Source organism: Hemitrygon akajei, chromosome 11 (genome assembly GCF_048418815.1).
Source record: "Hemitrygon akajei chromosome 11, sHemAka1.3, whole genome shotgun sequence".
NCBI lineage: Eukaryota > Metazoa > Chordata > Chondrichthyes > Myliobatiformes > Dasyatidae > Hemitrygon > Hemitrygon akajei.
Genome location: NC_133134.1, coordinates 154,696,846 through 154,723,861, shown reverse-complemented (window position 1 = coordinate 154,723,861; position 27,016 = coordinate 154,696,846). Strand labels below are relative to the sequence as shown.

The window sequence follows — 27,016 nt, the reverse complement described above, 5'->3', positions numbered from 1 at the left end:
CATTTGTCTGTTTTTAACGAGGCCATGTTGCTAGCTCAAGGCTCAACCCAGCGCTGATGGAGAGTGTGCAACGAGCTGGCCCGATTCAAACGCAGGACCACTGGCCTGGAAGTCCGGTGTGGATGCCATTACACCATCCACCAGCCAATAACCTCCAGTTACGGAGGATCTTTAATGTAACAAAACATCCCAAGATGCTTAATGAGAATGTAAGCAACCAAAAAGAAAGTTCAAGGTAAATTTATTATCAAAATGTATCATATTGTCACCATATACTACCCTGAGATTCATTTTCTTGCGGGCATTCACAATAGAATAAAGAAATACAATAGAATCAATGAAAAACTAGGCACAAAGACAGTCAAACAACCAATGTGCAAAAGAAGACAAACTGTGCAAATACAGAAAAAAATACATAAATAATCATGAGTTGTGGAGTCCTTGAAAGTGAGACTGTGCCCTTAAAAGGACATAGTGTCACAAGAGTGACTAAAACAAAATCACAAACACAGTCTTTTAAAGGAGAAGAGAAATGTTGAGAGGCAGCAATATTTAACAATATAATTCAAAGCTTTTAGGGCTTTGACAGCTGAAGGTCAAGACGGGGTGGGGGGGGGGGGGAGGTGGGGGTAATTAAAATCAGGGATAAGTGAGAAGCCAGAATTCAAGGAACCCAGTTTATAGAGACTGCATGAGGGAGGCCAGGCGAGAGAGATGTGGAATTATAACACAAATAAATAATGGAATGGAATGCGTGCCTGTGAGTGCCAGCTTGTTTTCTTAATTCAGAAATAGTAAATTATTTCCAAACATAATATTACCAAGTTAAATGCGCTCGGTATTCTCTTCCAGAACCTACCACCCTGACAACCTATTTTATTTGTTGGATCTTGTCTTAATAGCATGCCAGTGCTCAGGAAAGGCAAGTATTTACACAGTGAGTCTGCATCAACCACTCCCTGATCACGTACTCTGTTACTGATAGGTACAGTAAAGCTTCTGTTCTGCTTTTGTCTTGATTCCAACTTTGGAGATTCACTTCTCAAGCCTCTTCCCTGTTTCAGGCTTCCACTTTAGTGGCAGGTAGGGATAAGTCTGTGCTGTACTAGAACCTCTTTGACAGGCTGGAACTCATTTTCTGTGAGATCTTTATAGAGGGCAGAGAGGAAACTTTAATCCTTTCAGTCTGGGCTGCAATCAAACACAGGTCCCAAAGGTGAAAGAGAGTCCTCTAACACACTGAGCCACCATGTCCCATAAACCCTCAGCATTTTTTTTTAAATAACTCTGTAGCTTACCCTAAACCTGATACCTTCAGAAGCAAGGATGTGACCTTTTGCACATGCTTGTAAAATAACTGCAGCCATCTTTATTATAAATCAAATTATGACAAGAGTTCACATCAGTTAATAGTGTTAGTGAAAACTCAGTGAAATCGAAACTTATACATTAATGACTACCTTAAAGCTTGCTAGTTTTCTGAACACCGGGATTGTGAAATTCAAATAGTACCCAACCTGCCCAACGATAACAGTTGGGTCTATGTTGCAAGACATTTCAATGGATCCTAGTTCAAAATTGAAAATTCAAGATTCAATATTGCTTCTTTTCATTCTTCAGTACATGAGTGTAAAGAAGAACAAAGCGAATTGTTACTCTGGATATAAATATAAAAACAGTCCTATAAAACATAATGTACAAGTATGGCGAGTACATAGAGTGATTGTATGTCCACAAGATAATGCCAGGTCATGTGTATGTAGTGATGGTGGGGGGATTGGATTAATGGGTGGAGGTGTTGAAAAACCTGCCAGCTTGGGCGACGAGACTGTTTTTGTGTCTGGCCGTCTTGCTGTGGATGCAATGTAGCCTCTTCCCCGATGTGAGTGGGATAAACAGTCCATAAGCTGGGTGGGTGGGAGCCTTCATGATATTGATGGCTTTTTCTCATCACATGTCTACATATATAACCAGGTGCCACTTTATTGGGTACAGGAGTGGAATCCAGTGTGGTCTTCTACTGCTGTAGCCCATCCACATGTTCGACATGTGTGCTCTTCTCCACACCACTGTTATAACGTGGTTATTTGAGTTACTGTCGCCTTCCTGTCAGCTTGAACCAGCCTGGTCATTCTCTACTGAGCACCATCATTAACAAGACCCACAGAACTGACTGTTATTTTTTTTGATTTTGTACCATTCTCTGTAAACTCTAGAGATCGTTGTACGTGAAAATCCCAGGAAATTAGCAGTTTCTGAGATACTCAAATCAGCCCATCTGGCACCAACAATCATTCCACACTCAAAGTCACTTAGATCACATTTCTTCCCCATTCTGATGTTTGGTCTGAACAACAACTGAGCCTCTTGACCATGTCTGCATGTTTTTATGCATTGAGTTGCTGCCACATGATTGGCTGATTAGATATTTGCATTAACGAGCAGGGGTACAGATGTACCTAATAAAGTGGCCACTGAGTGTATGTCCTTGATGGTGGTGGACTGGTGTCAGTCAACATCAACCCACCATAGTAGTATTGATTTCAAGCACTTGGAGTCGAGCCTTTAAATATAAAAGCCACAAGACTAGATGCTTATTAAGGACCTGAAACAAAGAAGTCCTGTTGCATGCCCAACCATTTTCAATGTCTTTTCAGGTAAATTGTCCTCTCGATCATTGGCAATCAATTCAATGTAGTCTAACCAGCAGTTTCAAGTTCCTGGGGTGTCAACATCTTTGAAGTTCTATCCTGGGTCCAACATAACTGATGCAATTACAAAGAAGGTAAGACAGTGGCTATATTTCATTAGGAGCTTGATGAGACTTGGTATGTCACCAATGACTCTCACAAATTTCTACAGATGTACCGTGGAGAGCATTCTAACTGGTTGTATCACCGTCTGGTATGGATGAGCCACAGCACAGAATCAGAAAAAGCTGCATAAAATTGCAAACTCAGCCAGCTCCATCATGGGCACCAGCCTCCCCAGCATCGAGGACATCTTCAAAAGGCATTGCTTCAAAAAGCTGCCATCCGTCATTAAGAACTCTGATCACACAAGACAGGCCCTCTTCTCATTGCTATAACAAAGGATGAGGTACAGGATCCTGAAGACACACACTCATTTTAGGAACAGCTTCTTCCACTCTATCATCAGATTTCTGAACGGACAATGAACCCACGTACTTTACCTCACTTTTTTTGGTTCTCTTTTTGCACTACTTATTTAATTTATTTTTTGTGTATATATTTCTTATTGTAATTCATAGTTTATTATGCATTGCAATGTACTTCTTTCACAAAATAATATATTTCACAACATATGCCACTGTTATTCAAGCTGATTCTGATTCTGAGGGGTCTCCATAAACTTTGAACAGTTTTGACTACTTGAGAATGTGTGGGAAAAGGCCTCTGTGAGCAGCCCTTATCCATCTTCATTGACATAGCTCTGGACAAAAAGCTGCTAGCTTTCTTAAGAGAGCAACTAGCTTTCATGTGTGGAATTTTTTTTTTATTTGTTCCAATTTGGTCAACATTTATTGCCCATCTCTAATTATCCCTGGAACTATATATGAGGCCATTTCAAAATCAATATCATTGCTGTGTCTGGGCAATAGTATCAGTCAGAATGAGGAAGAACAGCTGGTTTCATTCCTTGAAGGGCATTAGTGAACCAGATGTTTTTAAAAATCATAACAGTAGTTTCACAGTTGCCATCACTAGCATTTTATTCCAGGTTTATTTAATTAGCTGGATTTAAATTCCCCAGCAATCATGGTGGGATTTGAACTCCTTTTTCCAAACCAATAGGCAATAATATCAGCCCAGTAAATTAACCATTGTGCTACTGGTACCCACACAAGAGCTTTTGTATCACTCTACCTTTTCAGAACACAGGGGAATTTTCACTGCTCCATTCAGTGTGGGTCAATTATTTCATTCCTTATAAAACAAAATCAAACTTCCTCCTGTATTGATTCACTTTTATATGCTATTGGTAAACACTGATGTTTATTGTGCATGGCCATTATCTTCCTCTACTGAGTCAGTCCCTCAGGATCAAGAACAACTTGTTTCCATTCCAGCTCTGTATGTTCTGAGGAGGCTAATGAGTTCAGTGTGGGATTGGTGAACTCGCCCCTAAATGCTGAGTGGTTTGGGAGATGATGCATGCCTTCCGCCGTTTGTTTGAGGTTTATGTCAGTCCCCAGTGCATGGACACAAAGTTCTCAATACCATCCATTTTGAGTGTTATAGGCCAGGGATTCCAAGCAGCCTGTGGGGAATATTACTCGTTTTCAAAGAAGCTTTGAGAACATCCTTAAATAATTTGCTTTGTCCTGCCGGTGAGCTCTTGCCATGTGAGAGCTCAGAACAAAGAATCTGCTTTGGTAATCTGGTGCTGGGTACATGAATGGTGTGGTCTGTCTATCTGAGCTGACTAAATGTAATTGGAGACACAAGAGATCCTGCAGATGCTGGAAATCAGTAGGAGGAGGCATTGAGAAAAAAAGTTACTTGTATATTTCATTAGGAGTTTGAGAAAATTTGGTATGTCACCAAGATCACTCAAAAATTTCAACAGATATACAGTGGAGAGCCTTCTAACTGTCTGCGTTACCATCTGGTATGGGGGTGGGGGGAGCTACTGCACAGGATCGAAATAAGCTGCAGAGAGTTGTAAACTTGGTCAGCTCCATCATGGGCACTAGCCTCCATCGTATCCAGGACGTCTTCAAGGATCGATGCCTCAAAAAGGTGGCATCCATCATTAAAAACCCTGCCCCCCAATACCCAGGTCATGACTTGTATTCATTGCTACCATCAGGAAGGAAGTACAGAAGCGTGAAGGCAGGCACTCAATGATTCAGAAAGAGCTTCTTCCCCTCTGCCATCCGATTCCTAAATGGACATTTTTGTGTATGTGTGTGTGTGTGTGTGTGTGCGTGCGCGTGTACGTGCGCATGTGCGTGCGCGTGCGTGTGTGTGTGTGTGTGTGTGTGTGTGTGTGTGTGTGTGTGTGCGTGTGTGTGTGTGTGTGTGTGTGTGTGAGAGAGAGAGAGAAGGAGAGAGAAAGAGTATGAGTACATATCTGGTGAAAGACCCATATTCACTTGTGTCCAAGGGCTAATGTCCATCTAGCAGACCCTAGTCTGCAGACATCTTAAACCCCTTCCCACTAGATCAAGACCTTGCACTGTGAAGCATGTATGCTAGCTGGTGTACATCGACCATTTCATGGTAAAGAAAATCCCATATGCTGCTAAGACCATTAGATGTGCATTGGCTCTGTGGAACAAACGTGTTCAAGCCTTGGCCAAATCCATGAAGGATTGATTGCCTGTCTATGTGTTTCTTCTCACAAAGGTGGACTGATGCTCTGAGAACAAACAACACTTCCAAATCACACCAAACGACATGATGTTAGAATGGTGTGTGGTCTTTGGGCTATGTAATAGGTGGGCCACCTGTGCTCTGTGAATATTTTGGTTTCACTGCTTTTCATAAATGTTTTTTTTAGATTTATAGTTGGGTAAAAATAATGAATCAAGTACCCTACTGTTCTGAAGTTGTTTAGTTTTCAAAGTTTAAGCATTTCTATATTTGACAGCTTCCACCAGTACCTCCAAAATAAAGGCTCTAGATATGAAATTACAAAATTTTAATCCTAAATGGCAAGAAGGTAGACTTGCATTTATTTCGCACATTTCACATCCTTTGCAGGATGTCCCAAAGAGCTTTTCAACCAGTGAAGTACTTTTATGCATAGCATACACACCACAAGTACTTATAATAGCAACTACACTTTTGGTGCTATTGCAACGCAGGAACTTCACCTAAACCATGTGATAATGACCAGATAATTCAAGTTCAAGTTTAATTGTCATTCAACCATACATGGATATAGCCAAACAAAACAGCGTTACTCGGGGGGGGGGGGGGGCAAGGTTTAAACACAATCCCATCAATCACACCCAACACAAGACACATCTCTTCCAGTAAACCTGAGTGAGAGCTGAGAACTGGTCAGAACTGTTCAAAGCAGTGGCAGCTGGGAAGGCAAGCAGGGCCTTGGTCAAGTTTTTATCCAAAAGACTACTGCTGCAACAACAATGAGCATTCCTTCAGTACTGCACTGAGTCCAGGGCTACATGCTCAGTGATGTGCAGTAGGGTTTGAATCCACGGGCTTCTGACTCAGAACTGATCCGTGATCTGTAGCTGAAGCACACCAGGTACTTGAGCCTGTGGCACAAAGTTCCATTCTAATCCCAGGTTTTACTTTTACCACAACGTGCATGCATCGTATTCTGAGCAAAGTTCCAATCCAAGAACGAATAGAATAATCAGGCAATCACCATCCAGTCCAATTAAGTAGGCAACGTTCCCTCTAATTTTTTTTACAGCTGTGAGAACCAAGCATTGCTCTGAGCAGGAGATTTTTACACAGCCTGAAAACTGCGCAGCACTTCAATAAAACATTATATAAAAGAAAAATTCCAGCTGCGTGGCAGCAAACGCTATATACGTGGGAGCATTTCAGTTACCGTGCGGCCACACACCCATAGGTGTCCATGGACTGCAACAACTCCTCAGTGCGATTTTGGTGTGCACTTCAGCCCCATGGTCCTTGGACCATTGAAATGTGAATATAGGAACAGAATTATCTCCACAACACCTTACATGAGCCACAACTTTCCCATATCCTTGCCCGAAATTACAATGTAATCCTGATTGGTATATAAATCACTCATTGCTGTTGCATTACTAAACATGGAAGAGCTATCAACATATGCACTGTGGAGACTCATTATTGAGAGTCAACTCAAATGGAGAGTTTTTCCAGCATGCTCAAGTACTAATAAACAAACAAAATAAATGTGCTTTATAGTAGCCATCCAGACTTTCTTTAAGAATGCATTCATTAACATGGCACATCTGTGTGTAGGTCTCATATTTTACCTCCTTCTTTAACATATTGAACAAATTGTGAGTTTGTTACCTTGGCATTCATAGAATCATAGAATTATAGAATCATTGAGTTATTGAGCAGGAAAACAGGCCCTTGGACCCAATTCATCCAAGCTAACCAAGAAATCCATCTGAGCTTGTCCATTTGCTGTGTTTGTCCAATATCCCTCTCAATCACATCTATCCATGTACCTATTGTGCTCTGTGTTGCCTTGCCAAGCATTGTGGGCATACAACACGGGCACCGGAATGTGTGGTGACACTTACAGGCTGCCCCCAGCACATCCTTAGGTATGTTGGTTGTTAATGAAAACAATGCTGTATGTTTTGAAGTACCTGTATATGCGATAAATGATTGAATCTGAATTTATCTAAATGTCTTTTAAGTATTATAATGGTACCTGTGTCTACAGCTTTTCCTGTCAGCGTGTTCCAATTACATACTATCCTCTGTGTGAAAAAGCTGCCCTTCAAATCATTTTCTATCATCTCACCTTAAATCTATCTCCTCTAGTTTTAGACTTATTTACTCTAGGAAGAAGACTGAGCACTAGTCCCTGTGGTATACCACTGGTCACAGGCCTCCAGCCCGAATAACTGTCCACTACAGCCCTCTCTCTCCTTTCACCAGGCTAATTTTGTATCCGATTCAGTAGCTCACCCTGGCTTTAAGACAGTCCTCATTCCATAATAGCCTACTATGCAAGACTTTGTCAAGGGCCGTGCTAAGGTTCATGTAGACAATGTCTTTTTAGACACCGTTTTTCTTTAAAAAGTTGCCTTTTATGGCACACATTCACTCATCTCCAGCTAAGTAAATTTTTATAAGCCAAATGAACATCGAAAAGATGGATTACTTACCTCATTCTTCAAATAATGCTCTCTAAAAACTCCCACTCCAATTCTTTCCTTTCCATGCTTTTTGTGGGAGGCAAGATTTGGGCTGGACATTTTGCAAAATAGGTCTCCTCCTCTATATCCTGTGTTTTGTGCCCAGGGAATGCACAGTCTCTAAAAGCAAATGTCAGGAATAGCAACCCACTGTGTTTTTAATTATTGAAGATTATGATAGTGGGTCTGCCCATTTCCTCATCCTCTGAAGAAAGAAAGTTATGGCCAATTCCTTGTTAGACCTTTCCTTCCAGCTCATGTGGTCATGTCCACTGGTTTTATGTTCCATGGGAGGAACAAAATACTCGTTAATTTACACTGGAACGATTCAGCAAGTTAAACACTTGCCCTATGTCCCTTCCGATCCCTTAGTCTTGTTTCATTGTTGAAAAAAAACCTTTCAATCTATGTATTTCTTGGATCGGAGCCCAGAAATCATCCCAGTAGGTATTCATTGCACATTTTCCGGAAGAATTTCCTTAGGGACGCATACACTCCACAGAAATCTTGTATCAGACAGTTATTGAAGTGCATTCCTGAAGCCATGAGCATTTATGGGTTCACGGTTAAAGTATATCTAAAATGGCTACTGAAGTTTGCATTGAGGTTATTTATGTCTATTGGAACCTTAATGAATTTCACACTGTTCACAAGGTCATTAGAGCTAATTCGTTCACTTCAAGCAAAGAGAAAGCAAGTAAGCAGCAAAGCGATGTGGTGACACAGCTTTTGGAACTGCTGTCTCCTAGTTTCAAGGATCTGGATTTGATGCTGTCCGCATGGAGTTTACACCTTCTCTTTGTGATCATGTGGGTTTCCTCCATGTGCCCTCGTGTTCCTCCCACATCCCAAAGACCTATGGGCTGGTAGATTCATTAGCCACTGTAAATGGCTCCTGATGTGTAGGTGATTGGATCTGGCGGGGAGGGTGTTAGTGTGGGAAATCACTGGGAATGTGGGGAGAATCAAATGAGATTAGAGGAGAATTAGTGTAAATAGATGGCTGATGGTCAATAAGGTCTCTGTGGGAATGAGCGCATGCTGTATGTCCATGTTCTACATAAAGTGGATTTAAATTAGTAACAAGAAGTCAGCAAGATCCCATATGGACATTCCAGGTAAGGATATAAAAAAATTCAAAAGTAGGGATCATTTAGGCAGGTCAATAGAATGGACTTTCCATGAGCAACATACAGAAAATATTGGAGGAATTCAACAGGTCAGACCGCACCCATGGAGGGAACAGGCAATTGATGTTTCACTCCCCTCTGTTCTCCCCTCCTCTTCTCTCTTTCCATTCCTCATTCTGGTTACCCTCCTACTCCTTCTCTTCTCCTACACCCCCCCCCCACCCACCTTCAGGACCTGCCTATCACCTCTCTCTGAGTCCCCGCCTCCTTCCCGCTATTCCATGTTCATCTGAAGACGGCCCGAAATGTCGGCTGTTTATTCCCTTCCATAGATGCTGCCTGACCTCTAAGTTCCTCCAGCACTTTGTGTGAGTTGCTCGAGATTTCCAGCATCTGCAGAACCTTTTGTGTCCTGGACTTTCCATCATGTTCCTTTACAGATACAAAAACATATGACACCAGAACTAAAATAGTTACATTAATGAAATACAATAAAGCATTTTCAAGTGTATAATGAATAGAGCCAGACATCACTACGTCTTTCCATTAGACCCTCTGCAAACCTCTCCATCCGATTTAACCCCCTTATCTCCACATTGTGAATTTTGTCCACTCATCCCACCAACTGATCTGCCATTCAGCATCACTACCCCCACAGTCTACCAATCGTCAATCTGATGCTTCACCAAATGCCATCTCAAGTCAAGTCAAGTCAAGTTCAAGTTTATTGTCATTTCGACCATAAACTGCTGGTACAGTACACAGTAAAAATGAAACAACGTTCCTCCAGGACCATGGCGCTACATGAAACAACACAAAACTGCACTAGACTATGTGAGACAACTAAAGGCTACACTAGACTACATAAAAACAACACAAAAACTACACTAGACTACAGACCTACACAGGACTGCATAAAGTGCACAAAACAGTGCAGGGCAGTACAGTAATTAATTAAGAAATAAATAATTAATAAACCAGACAATAGGCACAGTAGAGGACAAATTTCAATATAATAAATAATGTAGATGTCAGTCTAGACTCTGGGTATTGAGGAGTCTGATGGCTTGGGGGAAGAAACTGTTGCACAGTCTGATCGTGAGAGCCCAAATGCTTTGGTAGCTTTTGCCAGATGGCAGGAGGGAGAAGAGTTTGTGTGAGGGGTCCTTCACAATGCTGTTTGCTTTGCAGGTGCAGCATGTGGTGTAAATGTCTGTAATGGTGGGAAGAGAGACCCTGATGATCTCCTCAGTTGACCTCATTAACCGTTGCAGGGTCTTGTGATCCGAGACAGTGTAATTCCCGAACCAGGCAGTGATGCAGCTGCTCAGGATGCTCTCAATACAACCCCTGTAGAATGTGATGAGGATGGGGGTGGGAGATGGACTTTCCTCAGCCTTCACAGAAAGTAGAGATGCTGCTGGGCTTTCTTGGCTATGGAGCAGGTGTTGAGGGACCAGGTGAGATCCTCTGCCAGGTGAACACCAAGAAATTTGGTGCTCTTAACAATCTCAATGGAGGAGCCATCAATGTTCAGCGGAGAGTGGTCATCTATTCCACCAACAACCATCCCCTAACCCAACTGGATGTCAGCCATCTGAATCCTCCCAGAATACCAGCAAACTTTACCCTCCCCATATGCCCGTTACCCCAGTAATGGTCTTACCACAATATTCCTGGCTGACATTCACCCTAACCGCAATGTTGAGCAATGGCTGCCAACCCACTACTTATTCATGTCTTCCTCCCAGTCCTTATCTTCCTTGTTCACAAAACTCCTACCCTCTCCCACCCCACATCTCTACTTTCTGCGAAGGCTGAGGAAAGTCCATCTCCCACCCCCCATCCTCATCACATTCTACAGGGGTTGTATTGAGAGCATCCTGAGCAGCTGCATCACTGCCTGGTTCGGAAATTGCACCATCTCGGATCGCAAGACCCTGCAGCGGATAGTGAGGTCAGCTGAGAAGATCATCGGGGTCTCTCTTCCCGCCATCACGGACATTTACACTACACACTGCATCCACAAAGTAAACAGCATTATGAAGAATCCCATGCACCCCTCATACAATCTCTTCTCCCTTCTGCCGTCTGGGAAAAGGCTCCGAAGCGTTCTGGCTCTCACGACCAGACTATGTAACAGTTTCTTCCCTCAAGCTATCAGACTCCTCAATACCCGAAGCCTGGACTGACACCTTGCCCTATTGTCCTGTTTATTATTTATTGTAATGCCTGCACTGTTTTTGTGCACTTTATGCAGTCCTGGGTAGGTCTGTAGTCCAGTGTAGCTTTTTCTGTGTTGTTTTTTATTTTACGTAGTTCAGTCTAGATTTTGTACTGTGTCATGTAACACAATGGTCCTGAAAAACATTGTCTCATTTTTACTATGTACTGTATAGTTATGGTCGAAATGACAATAAAAGTGACTTGACTTGACTTGATCTTAATTCTCTTCAGAACCAAGGTATATAAAGCAGTCATTCTCATGTGAATCTTGTTTGGTTTCAATATCTCACTTTGCAGTAATCAGCCCTCAAACATGACGTCCACTGCACAAGGCCATCCACCCCTTTAAGAGTACTAATCACTTTCTAAGAATGAGGAAAGGACGTGCTTGAGTCCAGAAATACCAATTCTGTTTCTTTTGTTGTGTTCTATTAGAATCAGAATCAGAATCAGTTTTAATATCACCAGCATATGTTGTGAAATTTGTTGACTTAATATGATATATAGTAATAGAGAAGAAAACTGAATTACAGTAAACATGTGTGTGTGTGTATATACAATTGAATTAAATAAGTAGTGCAAAAATAGAAATAAAAAAGTAGTCAGGCTGTGTTCATGGGTTCAATGTCCATTCAGAAATCAGACGGCAGAGGGGAAGGAGCTGTTCCTGAATCACTGAGTGTGTGCTTTCACACTTCTGTACTCCTTCTTGATGGTAGAAATGAGAACAAGGTGATGAAGTCCTTAATGCTGGACACTGCCTTTTTGAGGCATCGGTCCTTGAAGATGTTTTGGATACTACAGAGATTAGTGCCCATGATGGAGCTGACTTAAGTTTACAACTCTCTGCAGCTTACTTCGGTCCTGTAAAGTATCTTCCCCCACTCCCCGCCACCATACCAGGTGGTGACGCAGCTAGTCAGACTGCTCTCCGTAGTACATCTGTAGAAATTTGAGAATGTTTTTGGTGACATACCAAATCTTCTCAAACTCTGAATGAAATATAGCCGAGATCATGCCTTCTTTGTAGCTGCATCATTATATTGGGCCCAGCTTAGATCCTGGGAGATTTTGACACCCAGAACTTGAAATTTCACTCTTTCCACTTCTGATTACAGTGAAGCTGGCACCTCCTTTAGTTCAATTGTTTTCAATAAGATTTATTACAAAGATTTCTTCTCAAGAAGTGTCTTTACTAAACTCATTATAATTGCTTCACTGGCATCAGTGTATCAACTATTAAAACGTGACGTCTGTAGTCTGTACACAGGGTTCTGTGCCTGCTTAATGGCTGAACATGATTTCCAGTGAAAGTATGATTCTAAAATAGTTTGCCTCTCTTTGGCAGTTGCTTCAAACTTGGCCTGATCACTGAGAAGTTGTGCCAACTGTTGGTAACTGGCTTTGTATTCTAAGCACGGTAGTACAGCAGTTAGTATAACAGTTTACAGAGTCAGTGACTGGGGTTCAATTCCCACTGCTGCCCGTACTTTCTACTACTTTCTCGCCATGTCCGTGTGGGTTTCCTCCAGGTGCTCTGGTTTTCTCCCATATCCCAAAGATGTACAGGTCAGTAGGTTAATTGGTCACATGGGTGTAATAGGGCAGCATGGGTTTGTTGGACTGAAAGAGCCTGTTAAAGTGCTGTATCTTTAAATAAAAGCAGATTGAGAAGACTCTATATCAACATGCTAGTATTAGTTGTAAAATTAGTTTTCTATCCTGGAATATATTTCATTGTTTCTCAAAGTTGCAAAGTACAGTTACTTAGATACAACTTTTAAATTTTCAAATGAGCTATCCGACATAAGGCACTTTTCCTTCAGAATACTGCATAAGGTTTAGTTATTCTCACAGGAGTTCCACAAAGACCCCTGCTAAATTTACAATGACTTCTAAGGAATCCTTTTCAGAAAAGGAAGTACCCATGTAGTGTTTATCATATATATAACTCTTCACTAAAGAGTAAATTAACAGATTTTGTTTCATTGGGTTGCTTGACGGTTGGGAAAGCTCTCCCAACTCCTTTTGATCCACTGTTTTGGCTTTTTGTCATTAGCAATCTGAAAGAAAAAATAGCAATTTCAGAAAACACTCAGCAAATCAGCCAGCACCCACAGAAAGAGAAATAGAGTTAACGTTTCAGGTCAAAGGCCCTTTGTCAGAACCTGAGATATCTGCGATAGTCACTCTCTTTTTCCACAGGTGTTGCCCAACCTGCTGAATGTTTCCACCATTTTCTGTTTTTTTTTTAAAGTTCTGTCTATAGTAATCAGTCAGTAGTAGTCAAGTGGATAAGTGGTAGGCCTGTAGCGATGTACTACATGCAGAGCTAGAGACGACACGCAGTCGGTAAGTCGTTTCAAAACTAATTTATTCAAACTTCGCGGCGCTGGCATTTAATCCCTGGCGCCCGCCCTCCCCGGACGGAAATGACGTCAGAGGTGCATTATCAAAGTCTCTCCCTGCGCGCTGGCTACTTGTGAGCTGGTTCACCTGTGCAGAAAGTGGGTCGCCACATAACTCGCCCCCCCCCCCCAGAACCGGCGATACACCCCCCAATGTCCACAGTCTGGATCAGCCTCTGTTTGGGAGGTCTGCCTCTGCACCACGATGCCTGAACCTCGACCGGCTGCGCCAAGTCCACATGGGCTGGTTTGAGTTGGCCCACCGTGAAAACCTCCTCTCTCCCCCCAATGTCCAGAACGTACGTGGACCCGTTGTTGTTGATCACCTTGAACGGCCCCTCGTACGGCCGCTGTAGTGGTGCCTGGTGTCCGCCCCTTCGTACAAACACACAGTCCTGCAGGTCTTTGGGTACATGGGTCGGGGTCCATCCGTGCTGTGAAGTCAGCACGGGGGCCAGGATGCTGAGCCTTTCGCGTAGCCTGTCCAGGACTGCTGCGGGTTCTTCCTCTTGCCCCCTTGGGGCTGGTATGAACTCTCCTGGGATGGCCAGAGGTGCGCCGTACACCAACTCGGCCGACGAGGCGTGCAGATCCTCTTTGGGCGCTCTACGAATTCCAAGCAGAACCCAGGGAAGCTCGTCCACCCAGTTAGGTCCTCTCAGGCGGGCCATGAGAGCCGACTTCCAGTGACGGTGGAAGCGTTCCACTAGTCCGTTTGACTGTGGGTGGTAGGCAGTAGTGTGGTGTAGCTGCGTTCCCAACAGGCTGGCCACAGCCGACCACAGGCTGGAGGTGAACTGGGCGCCTCTGTCGGAGATAATGTGGGCCGGTACCCCGAAGCGTGCTACCCAGGTTGTGATCAGTGCTCGGGCGCAGGAATCGGCAGATGTGTCGGTGAGCGGGACCGCCTTTGGCCACCTTGTGAACCGGTCTACCATAGTTAGGAGGTACCGCGCTCCTCGGGACACTGGTAGGGGGCCCACGATATCCACATGAATGTGGTCGAACCTCCGGTGGGTGGGCTCGAACTTCTGTGGCGGGGCTTTACTGTGCCGCTGTACCTTGGCTGTTTGGCACTGCGCGCACGTTCTGGCCCATTCACTGACCTGCTTGCGAAGTCCGTGCCACGCGAACTTGCTGGAGACCAGCCGGATGGTTGTCCTGATAGATGGGTGCGCCAAACCGTGTATGGAGTTGAAAACTCGCCGCCTCCAGGCTGCTGGGACGATGGGGCGAGGTTGGCCGGTAGTCACATCGCACAGGAGGGTCCTATCACCTGGGCCTACAAGAAAGTCCTGCAGCTGCAAACCCGAGACTGTGGTCCTGTAGCTGGGCATCTCGTTGTCTGCCTGCTGCACCTCCACCAGTGCTGCATAGTCGACCCCCAGGGACAGGGCCTGGACAGCTGGTCTGGAGAGTGCGTCCACCACGACGTTGTCCTTTCCTGAGACATGCTGGATGTCCATCGTGTACTCGGAGATGTAGGACAGATGTCGCTGCTGGCGAGCCGACCAGGGATTGGACACCTTCGTGAACGCGAAGGTCAACGGTTTGTGGTCTGTGAACATGGTGAACAAAGTACCTGATTGCCAGATACAGTGCCAATAGCTCCCGGTCGAAAGCACTGTACTTGAGTTTGGGTGGTCGTAGGTGCTTGCTGAAGAACGCCAGGGGTTGCCAGCGCCCCTCGATGAGCTGCTCCAGCACCCCACCGACTGGTGTGTCGGATGCATCCACCATGAGTGCGGTGGGAACGTCTGTTCTGGGGTGCACCAGCATCGCGGCATCTGCCAAGGCTTCCTTGGCTTTAACGAAAGCGGCCAGGCCTCCTTGTCCCAAGTAGTGTCCTTGCCTTTACCCGACATCAGGGGGTACAAAGGGCGCATGATACGGGCTGCTGAGGGGAGGAAACGGTGGCAGAAGTTCACCATATCAACAAACTCCTGCAGGCCTTTGACCGTGTTGGGCCGGGCAAAGTGGCGGATTGCGTCTATATTGGTGGGCAGAGGTGTTGCCCCGTCTTTGGTAATCCTGTGGCCCAGGAAGTCGATGGTATCGAGACCGAACTGGCACTTGGCCGGGTTGATCGTGAGGCCGGAATCACTCAGGCGGGAGTAGAGCTGGCGGAGGTGGGACAGATGCTCCTGACGACTACTGCTGGCTATAAGGATGTCGTCCAATTAGATGAACGCAAAGACCAGGTCGCGTCCCACCACATCCATTAGCCGCTGGAACGTCTGTGCAGCATTCTTCAGGCTGAACGGCATTCAGAGGAACTCGAACAGGCCGAACGGGATGATGTGTGCTGTTTTGGGGATGTCTTCAGGGTGCACCGGGATTTGATGGTATCCCCGGACGAGGTCTACTTTGGAAAAGATTCTTGCCCCGTGCAGGTTTGCTGCAAAGTCCTGTACGTGTGGCACGGGGGTAGCAGTCTGGAGTGGTAGCCTCGTTCAGTCTGCGGTAGTCGCCGCATGGTCTCCAACCCCCAGCTGCTTTGGGCACCATGTGCAGGGGGGAGGCCCATGGGCTGTTGGACCTCCGTACGATCCCCAATTCCTCCATCCTCTTGAACTCCTCCTTCACCAGGCGGAGCTTTTCCGGGGGGAGCCTTCGTGCGCGGGTGTGGAGGGGTGGTCCCTGTGTCGGGATGTGGTGCTGTACCCCGTGTCTGGGCATGGCTGTCGTGAACTGCGGTGCCAGAATCGATGGAAAGTCCGTCAGAATTCTGGTGAATTCGTTGCCCGACAGCGTGATGGAGTCCAGGTGTGGGGCCGGCAACTTGGCTTCACCCAGGGAGAACGTCTAGAAAGTCTCGGCATGTACCAGTCTTTTCCCTTGCAAGTCGACCAGCAGGCTGTGAGCTCGCAAGAAGTCCGCCCCCAGGAGTGGTTGGTACACTGCAGCCAGTGTGAAGTCCCACGTGAACCGGCTGGCGCCGAACTGCAGCTGCACTGTGCGGGTGCCGTAGGTCCGTATCGTGCTGCCGTTTGCGGCCCTCAGGGTGGGTCCTGGCTTCCTGTTGCGGGTGTCGTACCCCGTCGGGGGCAAGATACTGATTTCCGCTCCGGTGTCGACCAAGAAGTGGCGTCCCGACTGTTTGTCCCAGACGTACAAGAGGCTGTCCTGGTGGCCAGCCGCCACAGTCATCAGCGGCAGCTGGCCCTGGCCCTGGCCCTTGCAGGATGGGCAACAACGGCGGGCTTTTGTGCCCCACCGCTGGTGGTAGAAACACCACTGTTCACTGGCCTCCTCACTCCTGCCTCTGTGTTGTGTGCGCTCCCTTGCCGGGCCTGGTCTGGTCTGCTGTTGGGCGCATGGCCTGGTAATCTGACCGACAGATGCCACGCTCTCCCTCTTGGCTTTCCACAGCACGTTTGCCCGGGCCACCACCTTCCGGGGGTCGCTGAAATCTGCGTCGGCCAGCAGCAGATGTATGTCCTCAGGCAGTCGCTCTAGGAACACTTGCTTGAACATGAGGCAGGGCTTGTGTCCGTCAGCCAGGGCCAGTATCTCATTCATCAATGCTGACGGCAGCCCGTCTCCCAAACCATCCAGGTGAAACAGGTGGGCACCCCGCTCACGCCGCGTGAGGCCAAAGGTCCCAATGAGCAGCGCTTTGAATGCTTCATATTTGCCTTCTTCTGGGGGCGACTGTATGAAATCTGCAACCTGGGCGGCCGTCTCCTGGTCAAGGGCGCTCACCACGTGGTAGTAACGCGTGGAATCAGAGGATATCTGCCGAATCTGGAACTGGGTTTCTGCTTGGCTAAACCACACGCGTGGTCGCAGCATCCAGAAAGTCGGCAATTTTAGCGAAACTGCGTGAACAGATGAAGAGTCGGTCATCTTTGGTCCAAATCCCGTTTGGACCATCGGGGTCACCAATGTAGTGATGTGCTACATACAGAGCTAGAGACAACACGCAGCCGGTAAGAATTTTCGAGACTAGTTTATTCAAACTTCGCGGCGCTGGCATTTAATCCCTAGCGCCCGCCCTCTCCGGGCGGAAATGACGTCAGGGGTGCATTATCAAAGTCTCTCCCCGCGCGCTGGCTATTTGTGAGCCGGTTCGCCTGCGCAGAAAGTGGGTCGCCACAGGCCCTCTAATCTACTTCTAAGCTTCCGATGTTCAACACAGATGATAATTTATGCAAAAGACTAATGATAATCCCATTATCGATTAGTTCCCTTCTTCTCCTTTTGTGGGAACGCTTTGCAGGTCCCCTCTCCATGTCAGTTGTGGTCTAGTAATCAGCGCTCTTGCCTCCGAGACAGAAGGTTGTAAGGTCAGGGCCAATGGGTATAGTTGTGAAATGGTTAAGTAACTGTACTAGCAACCAGAGCTCTGGTGAACTGATCCAGTAACACAGGTTTGAATTCTGCTATGGCAGCTGGCAAATTTAAATTCAAGTAATTAAATAAATCTGGAATTTAAACATTAGAAAAAAGCCTTAGTACAGTAACCATGAAATTTCCGGATGATTGTAAAAATGCATCTGGTTCACTAATGTCTTCCAGGGAGGGAAATCTCCCATCCTTACCCAGCCTAGTCTTATTGTGACACCAGTTCAGGGTTCATAAAGGCAAAGCCAGCAAAAGCTGGCATTGCTAAATCCTTTGGACAAGAAACTTGCAGACAAATCTATGTTATCCCTTACAATGAGAAGAGGCTCCAGCATAATCCATTCTCTGACGTTATAACAGGAATTTTCTTTCAGGATTATTAGAGAGAGACTTTTCTATCCAGCATTTAAATAAAAGCCAAAACCATAATTGAACAACAACCCTCCAGGATTCACCAACAAATTACTCACAACCAGAAAGCTGCCTTGTAAAATCTACTGTTAACTCTACCACAGTTTATATATTTGGCAATACAGGGCAGTGCAGGCCCTTCTGGCATCTTGAGTCACGCTGCCCCAGCAACCTCCGATAAATCCGATTAACCCTACCCTAATCACCGGACAATTTAGAATGACCAATTAACCCACCTGGTACACCTTTGGAGGGCGGGAGGGAACTGGAGGATCTGGAGAAAACCCACACATTCCACGGGGAGAATGTACAGAGACTCCTTAGAGAGCAGCGCCAGAACTGGAATCCAAACTCTGGAACGCCTCGAGCTGTGCTAGCGTCACACTAACCGCCATACTACCGTGATGCCCGCATTCTCTCTACTCCACCATCACCTTTGTTCCCGACCCCACCCCAGCAAGGAGATAAGCATCCCAACTTGATGCTATAATGCGTACTCCAAGAAAAAAATAAAGATCAGTGATTAGTAATGAAAATCATGGAGAGGATTTCTTTGTGAACGTTACTGTCACTAATTCACTGCTTCTCTGCAAGATATCCCATTGTACCTTACTGTGATCAGACAGTGGTGAAAACTCCAGATACTTATGAAGAATTTTCACTGCAAAAAGATTGGAAATATTATGGTTTGCTGAATGGTGGAGTTTTTAACATCATCTTATTGTTTAATTGTTACTCAACAATCTACCTGAACCTAAAAGCAGTAAATTTATGAGCCAATTCTTGCCCACTCGGATAATTATTTGAAAGTTCTATCAACTTAATTGGAAATTTGTTTTTTAAAGTTTGTCTGTGATATTTCAGATACGATTTTCACCTCACATTTAAAGCTCAATTTTAGATTGCTTTTTTCTTATAACATTTTGTAATAAAATGTATCAATTTGAAATCACTTTCTGAATATTTGTAGATATTCAAAAAGTGATTTCAAACAGATATACTTTATTTCCTGATTTATTGCTCAGGAGAATGGCCATTCATTCTGTTTGATATCAGTCCTGTTACTAGGCCAAAGACCCACCTTAACAGAAGCTTGATTGCAACTGACATTGACAAAGGGATTGCAAGATCTTTAGGGGCAAATGTCTACAAGGTCAATGGTGAACACTGCCACTCAGTCCATATCACTGTTAATATGTACTGTATAACATTTCTATATCCTAACTTTTCAGGACATTATGTTAATTTAATTTGCAGACTCAACAGTAGATGTTACAGGGCACTTCCCTGGAAATACATTGACAAAGAAGTTGCCTTTTTAAAATTAGAAGATAATCTGTTGGGCATGTACTGTCAGACATTGTTTAAGAACAGCAAGAGGGAACTATACTAACTTTACAATGTAATGCAATTGAAATGTTAGATAGGTTTGTCTTTGCTTTTGGTATAATTGATAATCAATATGTTTGCAACATGTATAATTTCAATTACTAGTCTCAGAATTTGTGATTTACTTTTTCTCACAATATTCCTTTTGTGGTGGGGACTTTTGCCCAGCTGAATGCAAGCATACTGTGGATTAATTATGCAGAGAATTGTGGTGCCTACCCAGTTCCTATTAAGGAACAGTTCAAACTGTCTAAGCAGTTTGGTATTTGCTCCAGATCTGTGCTTTCCATTTTCTTTTTTTTTAACTGATTGTTCAGTGGAGGATCGTGCAACTCTGGTAGGTATCACATTACTGCCTTAATGAAATACCATGAAATTAACTGAGACACTACCTCAGAGCCCATCAGCAGCTGCTATCAGGTTACTGACTAAGTGACTTGAACAGAAATTGACTGAGACACTCGTTTGGACTGGCAAGTGGGACTACTCAATTGCTACTTGTTGAGACCGTTTTCGTTTTGTTTGCATTTTTTATCCTCAATCTAATATCATTATATTAGATGCAGTTTTAGAATGCAATGAAAAATAAAAGAACACTTGCTTGATAATAAACTTTTGTTCCCGGCCTGCAATGAATATCGTGTAGACAAACAGTAGACGCTGTTCCCTTGAACACAAGATCAAACAGTTCAGCTGTGGTCAGCAGGCCATTCGAGAGGTTGTGCAGGAGTGAATGGTGTTGTCACATGATTATGATTGAATATGTCTGCATCAGTGGTAATGTACTGTACCTGACCTAGCCAGAGCATTTCAGTTGCCACGGATTGCTGGTTTAACCTTACCACATTGAGCGTAGAGTACTGGAGATGGAGCTGTAATACTATGGAACTCCCGTCAAGCGTGTTTGTTATCATAGATTTCTGCTAATCCTCTTCCGAGGAAGTGTTCACTGTCTTCACACCTGAACGACTCTTTCTATCTCCAAATTTAAACAACTTTGGCTTAGAGTTTCCTACCAAAGGACTCTACTTATCCACACTATAAACCACTTGAATCATTGTTAGCACATCATTTAGATTATCTATAACTGCATCTGTGTGTGCAAGATGTGCTCATAGTTTATTCTTTCTCATCTTTGAAAATTCTGGTTCAAAGATCGAAGTGAATTTATTATCAAAGTATGTATACCACGTACAAGCATTGAGCACACCTACATACACGAAAGCAACATCCATCATCAGAGATCTCAGACAGAGATGAGAGGGTGTACAGGAGCGAGATATACCAGCCAGTTGATTGGTGTCGCAGCAACAACCTTGCACTGAACGTCAGTAATACGAAAGAGCTGATTGTGGACTTCAGGAAGGGTAAGACGAGGGAACCTGAACCAATCCTCATAGAAGGATCAGAAGTGGAGGCTGTGAGCAGTTTCTAGTTCCTGGGTGTCAAGATCTCTGAGGATCTAACCTGGACCCAACATATCAATGCAGGTATAAAGAAGGCAAGACAGTGGCTATATTTTATTAGGAGTTTGAAGAGATTTGGTTTGTCAACTAAAACATTTGAAAACTTCTATAGATGTATCGGGGACAACATTCTGACAGGCTGCATCACTGTCTGGTATGGGGAAACAACTGCTCAGGACCAAAAGAAGCTACAGAAAGTTGTAAAATTAGTCAGCTCCATTTTGCTACTAGCCTCCATAGTACCCAAGACATCTTCAAGGAGCGATGCCTCAGAAGGGCGATGTCCATCATTAAGGACCTCCATCACCCAGGGCATGCCTTCTTCTCATTGTTCCCATCAGGAAGGAGGTCTAGAAGCCTGAAGGCACACACTCAGTGATACAGGAACAGCTTCTTCCCCTCTGCCATCCGATTCCTAAATGGACATTGAACCCATCAACACTACCTCACTTGTTTTAAATACATATTATTTCTGTTTTTGCACTATTTAAAATCTATTCAATATACATATATATATACTTACTGTAATTGATGGATTTATTTATTTACTTACTTATATTATTTTCTTTCTGTATTGTCAAGTATTGCATTGAACTTCTGCTGCTAAGTTAACAAATTTCACAACACATGCTGGTGATAATAAAACTGATTCTCAGAGATCCTCACCACCCAGGTCATACTCTCTTCTTGCTGCTACCATCAGGTAGGAAGTACCAGGGCCCCAGGTCCATGAGCAGTTATCGCCCCTCAACCATCGGGCTCTTGAATAAAAGGGGATGGCTATACTCACCACAATCAATATCTCACTTTAAAGACCCTTTATCTTATTATTTCCTGTTGTCATTATTTATTTATTTATACTTGCATTTGCAGTTTGTTGTCTTCTGCATTGTGGTCGATCTTTCATTGATTCTGTAACAGTTACTATTTGGTGAGTATGCCCGCAGGAGAACGAACCTCAGGGTTGTATATGGTGACGCATATGTACTTCGATAATAAAATCTACTTTGAACTTTGAACTTTTTGAAAAACTTTGAGACTCATTTTCTTGCAGCAAAATAAAGAAATACAACTGAATCCATGTAAAACCAAACGGAACAAAGGCAGAGTCCCTGAAAGTGAGAGGATAGGCTGTGGAGTCGGAACAGCACTGAGGTGAGTGAAGCTATCCGCGCTGGTCTAGGAGATCGATGATTGTAGGGCGACAAGAGTTCCTGAACCTAGTGGCTTGGAACCCAAGATTCCTGCACTGCAGTAGCAAGAAGAGAGGGAGATGGGTCAAATGCAGGCAGACGGGATGGGATCATGTGGGGAATCTTGGCTGGCCTGCAGCGGTGGTCTTGTTTTTTGCTCTCTGGCCTCGATGCTTTAACCGAGCTTGACGTCTGCCACCGCGCTATCTCTTCTGGCGATGGCTAACCTTCGTCCGCTTCAAAGTGCCAGATCTGCGTTCCTGCGAGTCAAGCTTGCCAAATCCTTCAGGAAATTGTAAAATTGCGAATACATTTAGATGGTGCAAGAGTACATTTCTTAAAAGGGAAAGTACAGGCTGCAGATTGCAGTGATCGTAGTTCTGATGGACATCGATGTGCTTCCACCAACATCAGTACTTCCTTCCAAACTAATCACCCTCCTCCAGGTGAGTGGCTCACTTATGATTTGTACAGATGCAACTAAATTCCCTTCTCTTTGTATTCCAGCTTTTAGAATCTAATATTGCTGAAACACACTTAAACACTTCTTGTACACGTTAGTAGGCTCTTTGGTTTTCCATTAGTGTATGGATGAGCACTAGAATTTAGCTAGAATTGCTGAGAGAATAAAACGGGAGGAATATAAATGGGTGCATGCTAGCTAGCACAGATCCAACGGGCTGAATGGCCTGTTTACGCAATAGAGCTTAATGATATACAGTATAATATTCTTTTCCGTGCCTTGTGGTGTATCGGGTGGCACTTTGCTGTTTCCTTGGCATTTGTCTATTTCTTTACGCAGCCGAGTTACTAGTTTGATGCTCGACCCCACATGGATGGAAAGCACGCAAGGAGCCAGCTGGATTTGATCCAGGACTACTTGCCTTGAAGTCCAGCGCTGATGCCACTACACCACTGGCCAGCTAATGATACACAGTACATTTGACTCATTTCTATACATAGACCTCTAAGGGGTATGGAGGGTTCTGGTCCAGAAGCTGATGAGACTAAGCAGAAGAACATTTCGGGATGGGCAGGATTGGGCTAAAGGGCCTATTTCTGTGCTGTAGTGCTCTATAACTCTATGACTCTTTAAGGTGCACAGTGCAGATAAAGTTCTTGCCCTCCAGGCATGTAGGAAACACTCTGATTCATATTTCATGGCTCCGAGATGGAGGACCTCACTCTGATTTACACTGAATGTTATTTGCCTCAGTCTAATACTCTCATAAGTTCCCCATTTTGCAACTTCTTGTGACATTATTTATGTATTCTAAGTTAATATCAGTAGTAAGCTCAAATATGCGACCTCCCTTCCTTCATTTACAAATACAATGACCAACTAACTGCCTGTCTGGCTTGTTAAATATATTTATTTCTTTACCGCTGACATATGATTTTCACCAAGACATTACAGTGATTGGCCTTTCTTTAGCCAGAGGGTGGTGAATCTGCAGAATTTATTGCCACTGACGGCTGTGGAGGCCAAGTCATTGGGTATATTTAAAGCAGAGGGTGATAGTTTCTTGATCAGTAAGGGCGTCAAATGTTACAAAGGCAGGAGAATGGTGTTGAGAAGGATAATAAATCAGCCATGATGGAATGCAGACTCAATGGACTGAATCGCTTAATTCTGCTCCTATGTCTTGTGGTTTGGCGATGTGAACGAAAAATAAACTCAAATGACTATAAACTGAACTCAATCGAGAATATGTATTTTTCATTAGACTATCATCCTTCCAATTCTCCAAGAAACAGGCAAATCATAGCTTTGATTTTGTGAATGTGATCCTATAATGTCCTTAGGCTTGTCTTTGGATTGGAGTGATGCTGTAAATCAGTAAACTACAAATCTAGTAGTTAGCTTCCACCTCAGAGAAAGTTTGAGGGCTAAGTAGGTGGTTCTCATTCTTGGGAATAATTTTCACTTTCCCAAATGCAAAATAGATCATCTGCCTGTTGTAGTAGTTACCTGATTTATGTCCCCGTTGATTTTTATTCTGCAGTCAGGAAATAAGTTTAGTTAACTCAGGAGAAGATACAGTAAATTTCTTCAGCCGCTGCCGTGGGAGCTTCTGTCTATCTTCTTCTTGACTTCAATAAACCAAGTTGTGGGAAAACACAGTGCCGATCATAACTTCTGTCACTGGGTGACTGAGGCTAATTACATTCAGTAGATAATTTTCTTTTTAAGTTGCTTGTGGGTGAAGGTATTGCTGATTTAAACAAGAAATTTAGAATGGAGAAGATTGAGAAGAGATTTGACAGAGGTGTACAAAATTATGAGGAGTATCATTAGGATAAATGCAAGCAGGCTTTTTCCACTGAGGTTTGTTGGGAACTACAAACGGAGACTATAAATGGCTTAAGGGCGAAAGGTGAGAAGTTTAAGGGGAACATGAGGGGAAACATCCTTATTCAGAGGCTTGTGAGAGTGTGGAATGAGCTGTCAGAACAAGTTGTCCATTCACGCTTGAATTCAATGTTTAAGAGGAGTTTGGATAGGTACATGGATAGTAGGAATATGAAAGGCTATGGTCCCGGTGCAGGTCATTGGGTATAGACAGTTTAAATGGCTTTTGGGATGGACTAGATGGACCAAAGTCCTGTTTCTGTGCTGTACCTCTCTATGACTCTATGACTCAAAATTAAGGGGGCTAAAAGAGGCCATGGAATGCCCATAGCTAGTAGGATCAAATAAAATCCCATGCCATTTTATCCACATTAGCAGCAAAAGGGTGGCCGGAGAAAGGGTCAGCCCATTCAAGGACAGAAGAGAGAATTTATTGTGAGTCCTAGGAGGTAGGAGAGATCCTTAATGAGTAGACATTGATGTCTAGAGGGATCTAGAAGGACCAGTTCACAGGTCCTTGAAAGTGACAACACAAGTGAAAAGGGTGGAAAAGAGGATGCATGGAATATTTTCCTTCATTGATTGGAAATCATGCTGCAGCCATATATAAAGCTAGTTATCCACATTTGGAGCATTATGTGTGGCTCTGGTCACCACACTGTAGGAAGGATGTGGAGGTTTGGAGACAGCTCAGAAGGGGTTCACCATGGTTTTGGATGGATTGGGGTACATTAGCTATAAGGAGAGATAAATCAAACTTGGATCATTTTCTTTGGCGAGTTGGAGGTTGGGGTTGGGGCACCTGATACAAGTATATATAATTATGAAAGGCATAGATAGGTAGATAGTTGAGAGTATTTTTCCCTAAGGTATAAATATCAAATACTAGAGTACATGGCTTTAAGGTGAGAGAAGTAAAGTTTAAAGGAGATGTGTGAGGCAAGTTGTTATTTCGCAGAGAGTGTTAAGTACCTGGAATGTGCTTTGTGAGGATTTGATAGAAGCAGAGATGATAGCAATGTTTAATGAACACATGAACAGGCAGGGAATGGAGGCATGGAGATCATGTACAGGAAGATCAGATTATTTCAGATTAGCACCGTGGATGGCTCTGATATAGTGAGCTGTGAGCTTGTTCCTGAACTGTATTGTTCTGGGATCTGTGTTTGGACCGTATCTGGCATTTATTGCTCATCCCTAATTTCTCCTGAACTGAATGACCCTAATGAGCTATTTAAATTGCATTCTGGTAGGACTAGTCATTTATCAACCAGATCGGTACATAAATCTGATTACTTTTTTTAAATCAGCAAACCAGTTTGTTCCTTTTTAGAAAATGAAATCTCATAATTTCATTGGAGGTTCATCCAGATTACTAATCAATTGCACTTAAGTTTTCTACCTGCCCTAGCAGAACTTGAGTGCATACACCTACACCATTTGTCCATTCCTCTCAACTACTAGCCCCAAAACAATAATTGTTCTTGCCTTACTCTTTCCTCCTAGGCAATAGCAGCCTGTAATTTTGCACACCAGAAACTCCAAAATGGATGTTAAGAAGTAATGCAAAAGTTATTGATTGGGCTGATCTATTCTTCAGTTACTTGCATTGGCACAACTGGTAAGAGTATACAACTTTCATTGAGGTGGTGTACAATGAAAGACTGAAGGAAAAACTAGAATGTTTTGTTCAGTTTGTTAAGTTTCTGGCTGCTCCATCAAAATCTAGCACAAATATGATAGTTTACATAAGCTCCTTCCGTGCATATATTTTTATAGTTTTATGATTTCAGCCAGCATTGAAATGTCCAGGAAACACTCAGCATGGTAGGACAGTGGTTAATTTACTGGACTAGTATCAAGAAGACTTGTCCATTCAAAGACATTAGTTCTAATCCAACATTGGCAGCTAAGGAACATAAAATGAATCTAATTAAATAAACCTAGTGGATTCTGCGATAACCCATCTTGTTTATTAATGCCTTTCAGTTTAGTAAGCTCTTCTAAGCCAGTATGCATGCAACTCCAATCAACATACTGTATTAAGTCTTTAACAGCTCCTTATTTCTGGGCAATTAGGGATGGTTAGTAATTACGAAAGCAGATGCAGAAATAGGCCACTCATTCACTCAAGCCTGTCCTGTCATTCAGTAGGACCATGGCTCAGTTTCCCCGGGCCTCATCTCTTCTTCTATGTCAGTTCCTGTAGCCCTTTATTCCCCAATC

The 27,016-nt window shown here is 43.9% G+C and overlaps 1 protein-coding gene across 5 annotated transcripts in view; it reads right to left on the bottom strand.

Annotated features, from left to right (window-relative positions):
• LOC140736154 (protein phosphatase EYA1-like) overlaps positions 1–27,016 on the bottom strand; it is a 279,757-nt gene that overhangs the window by 18,800 nt on the left and 233,941 nt on the right. The window lies entirely within an intron of this gene.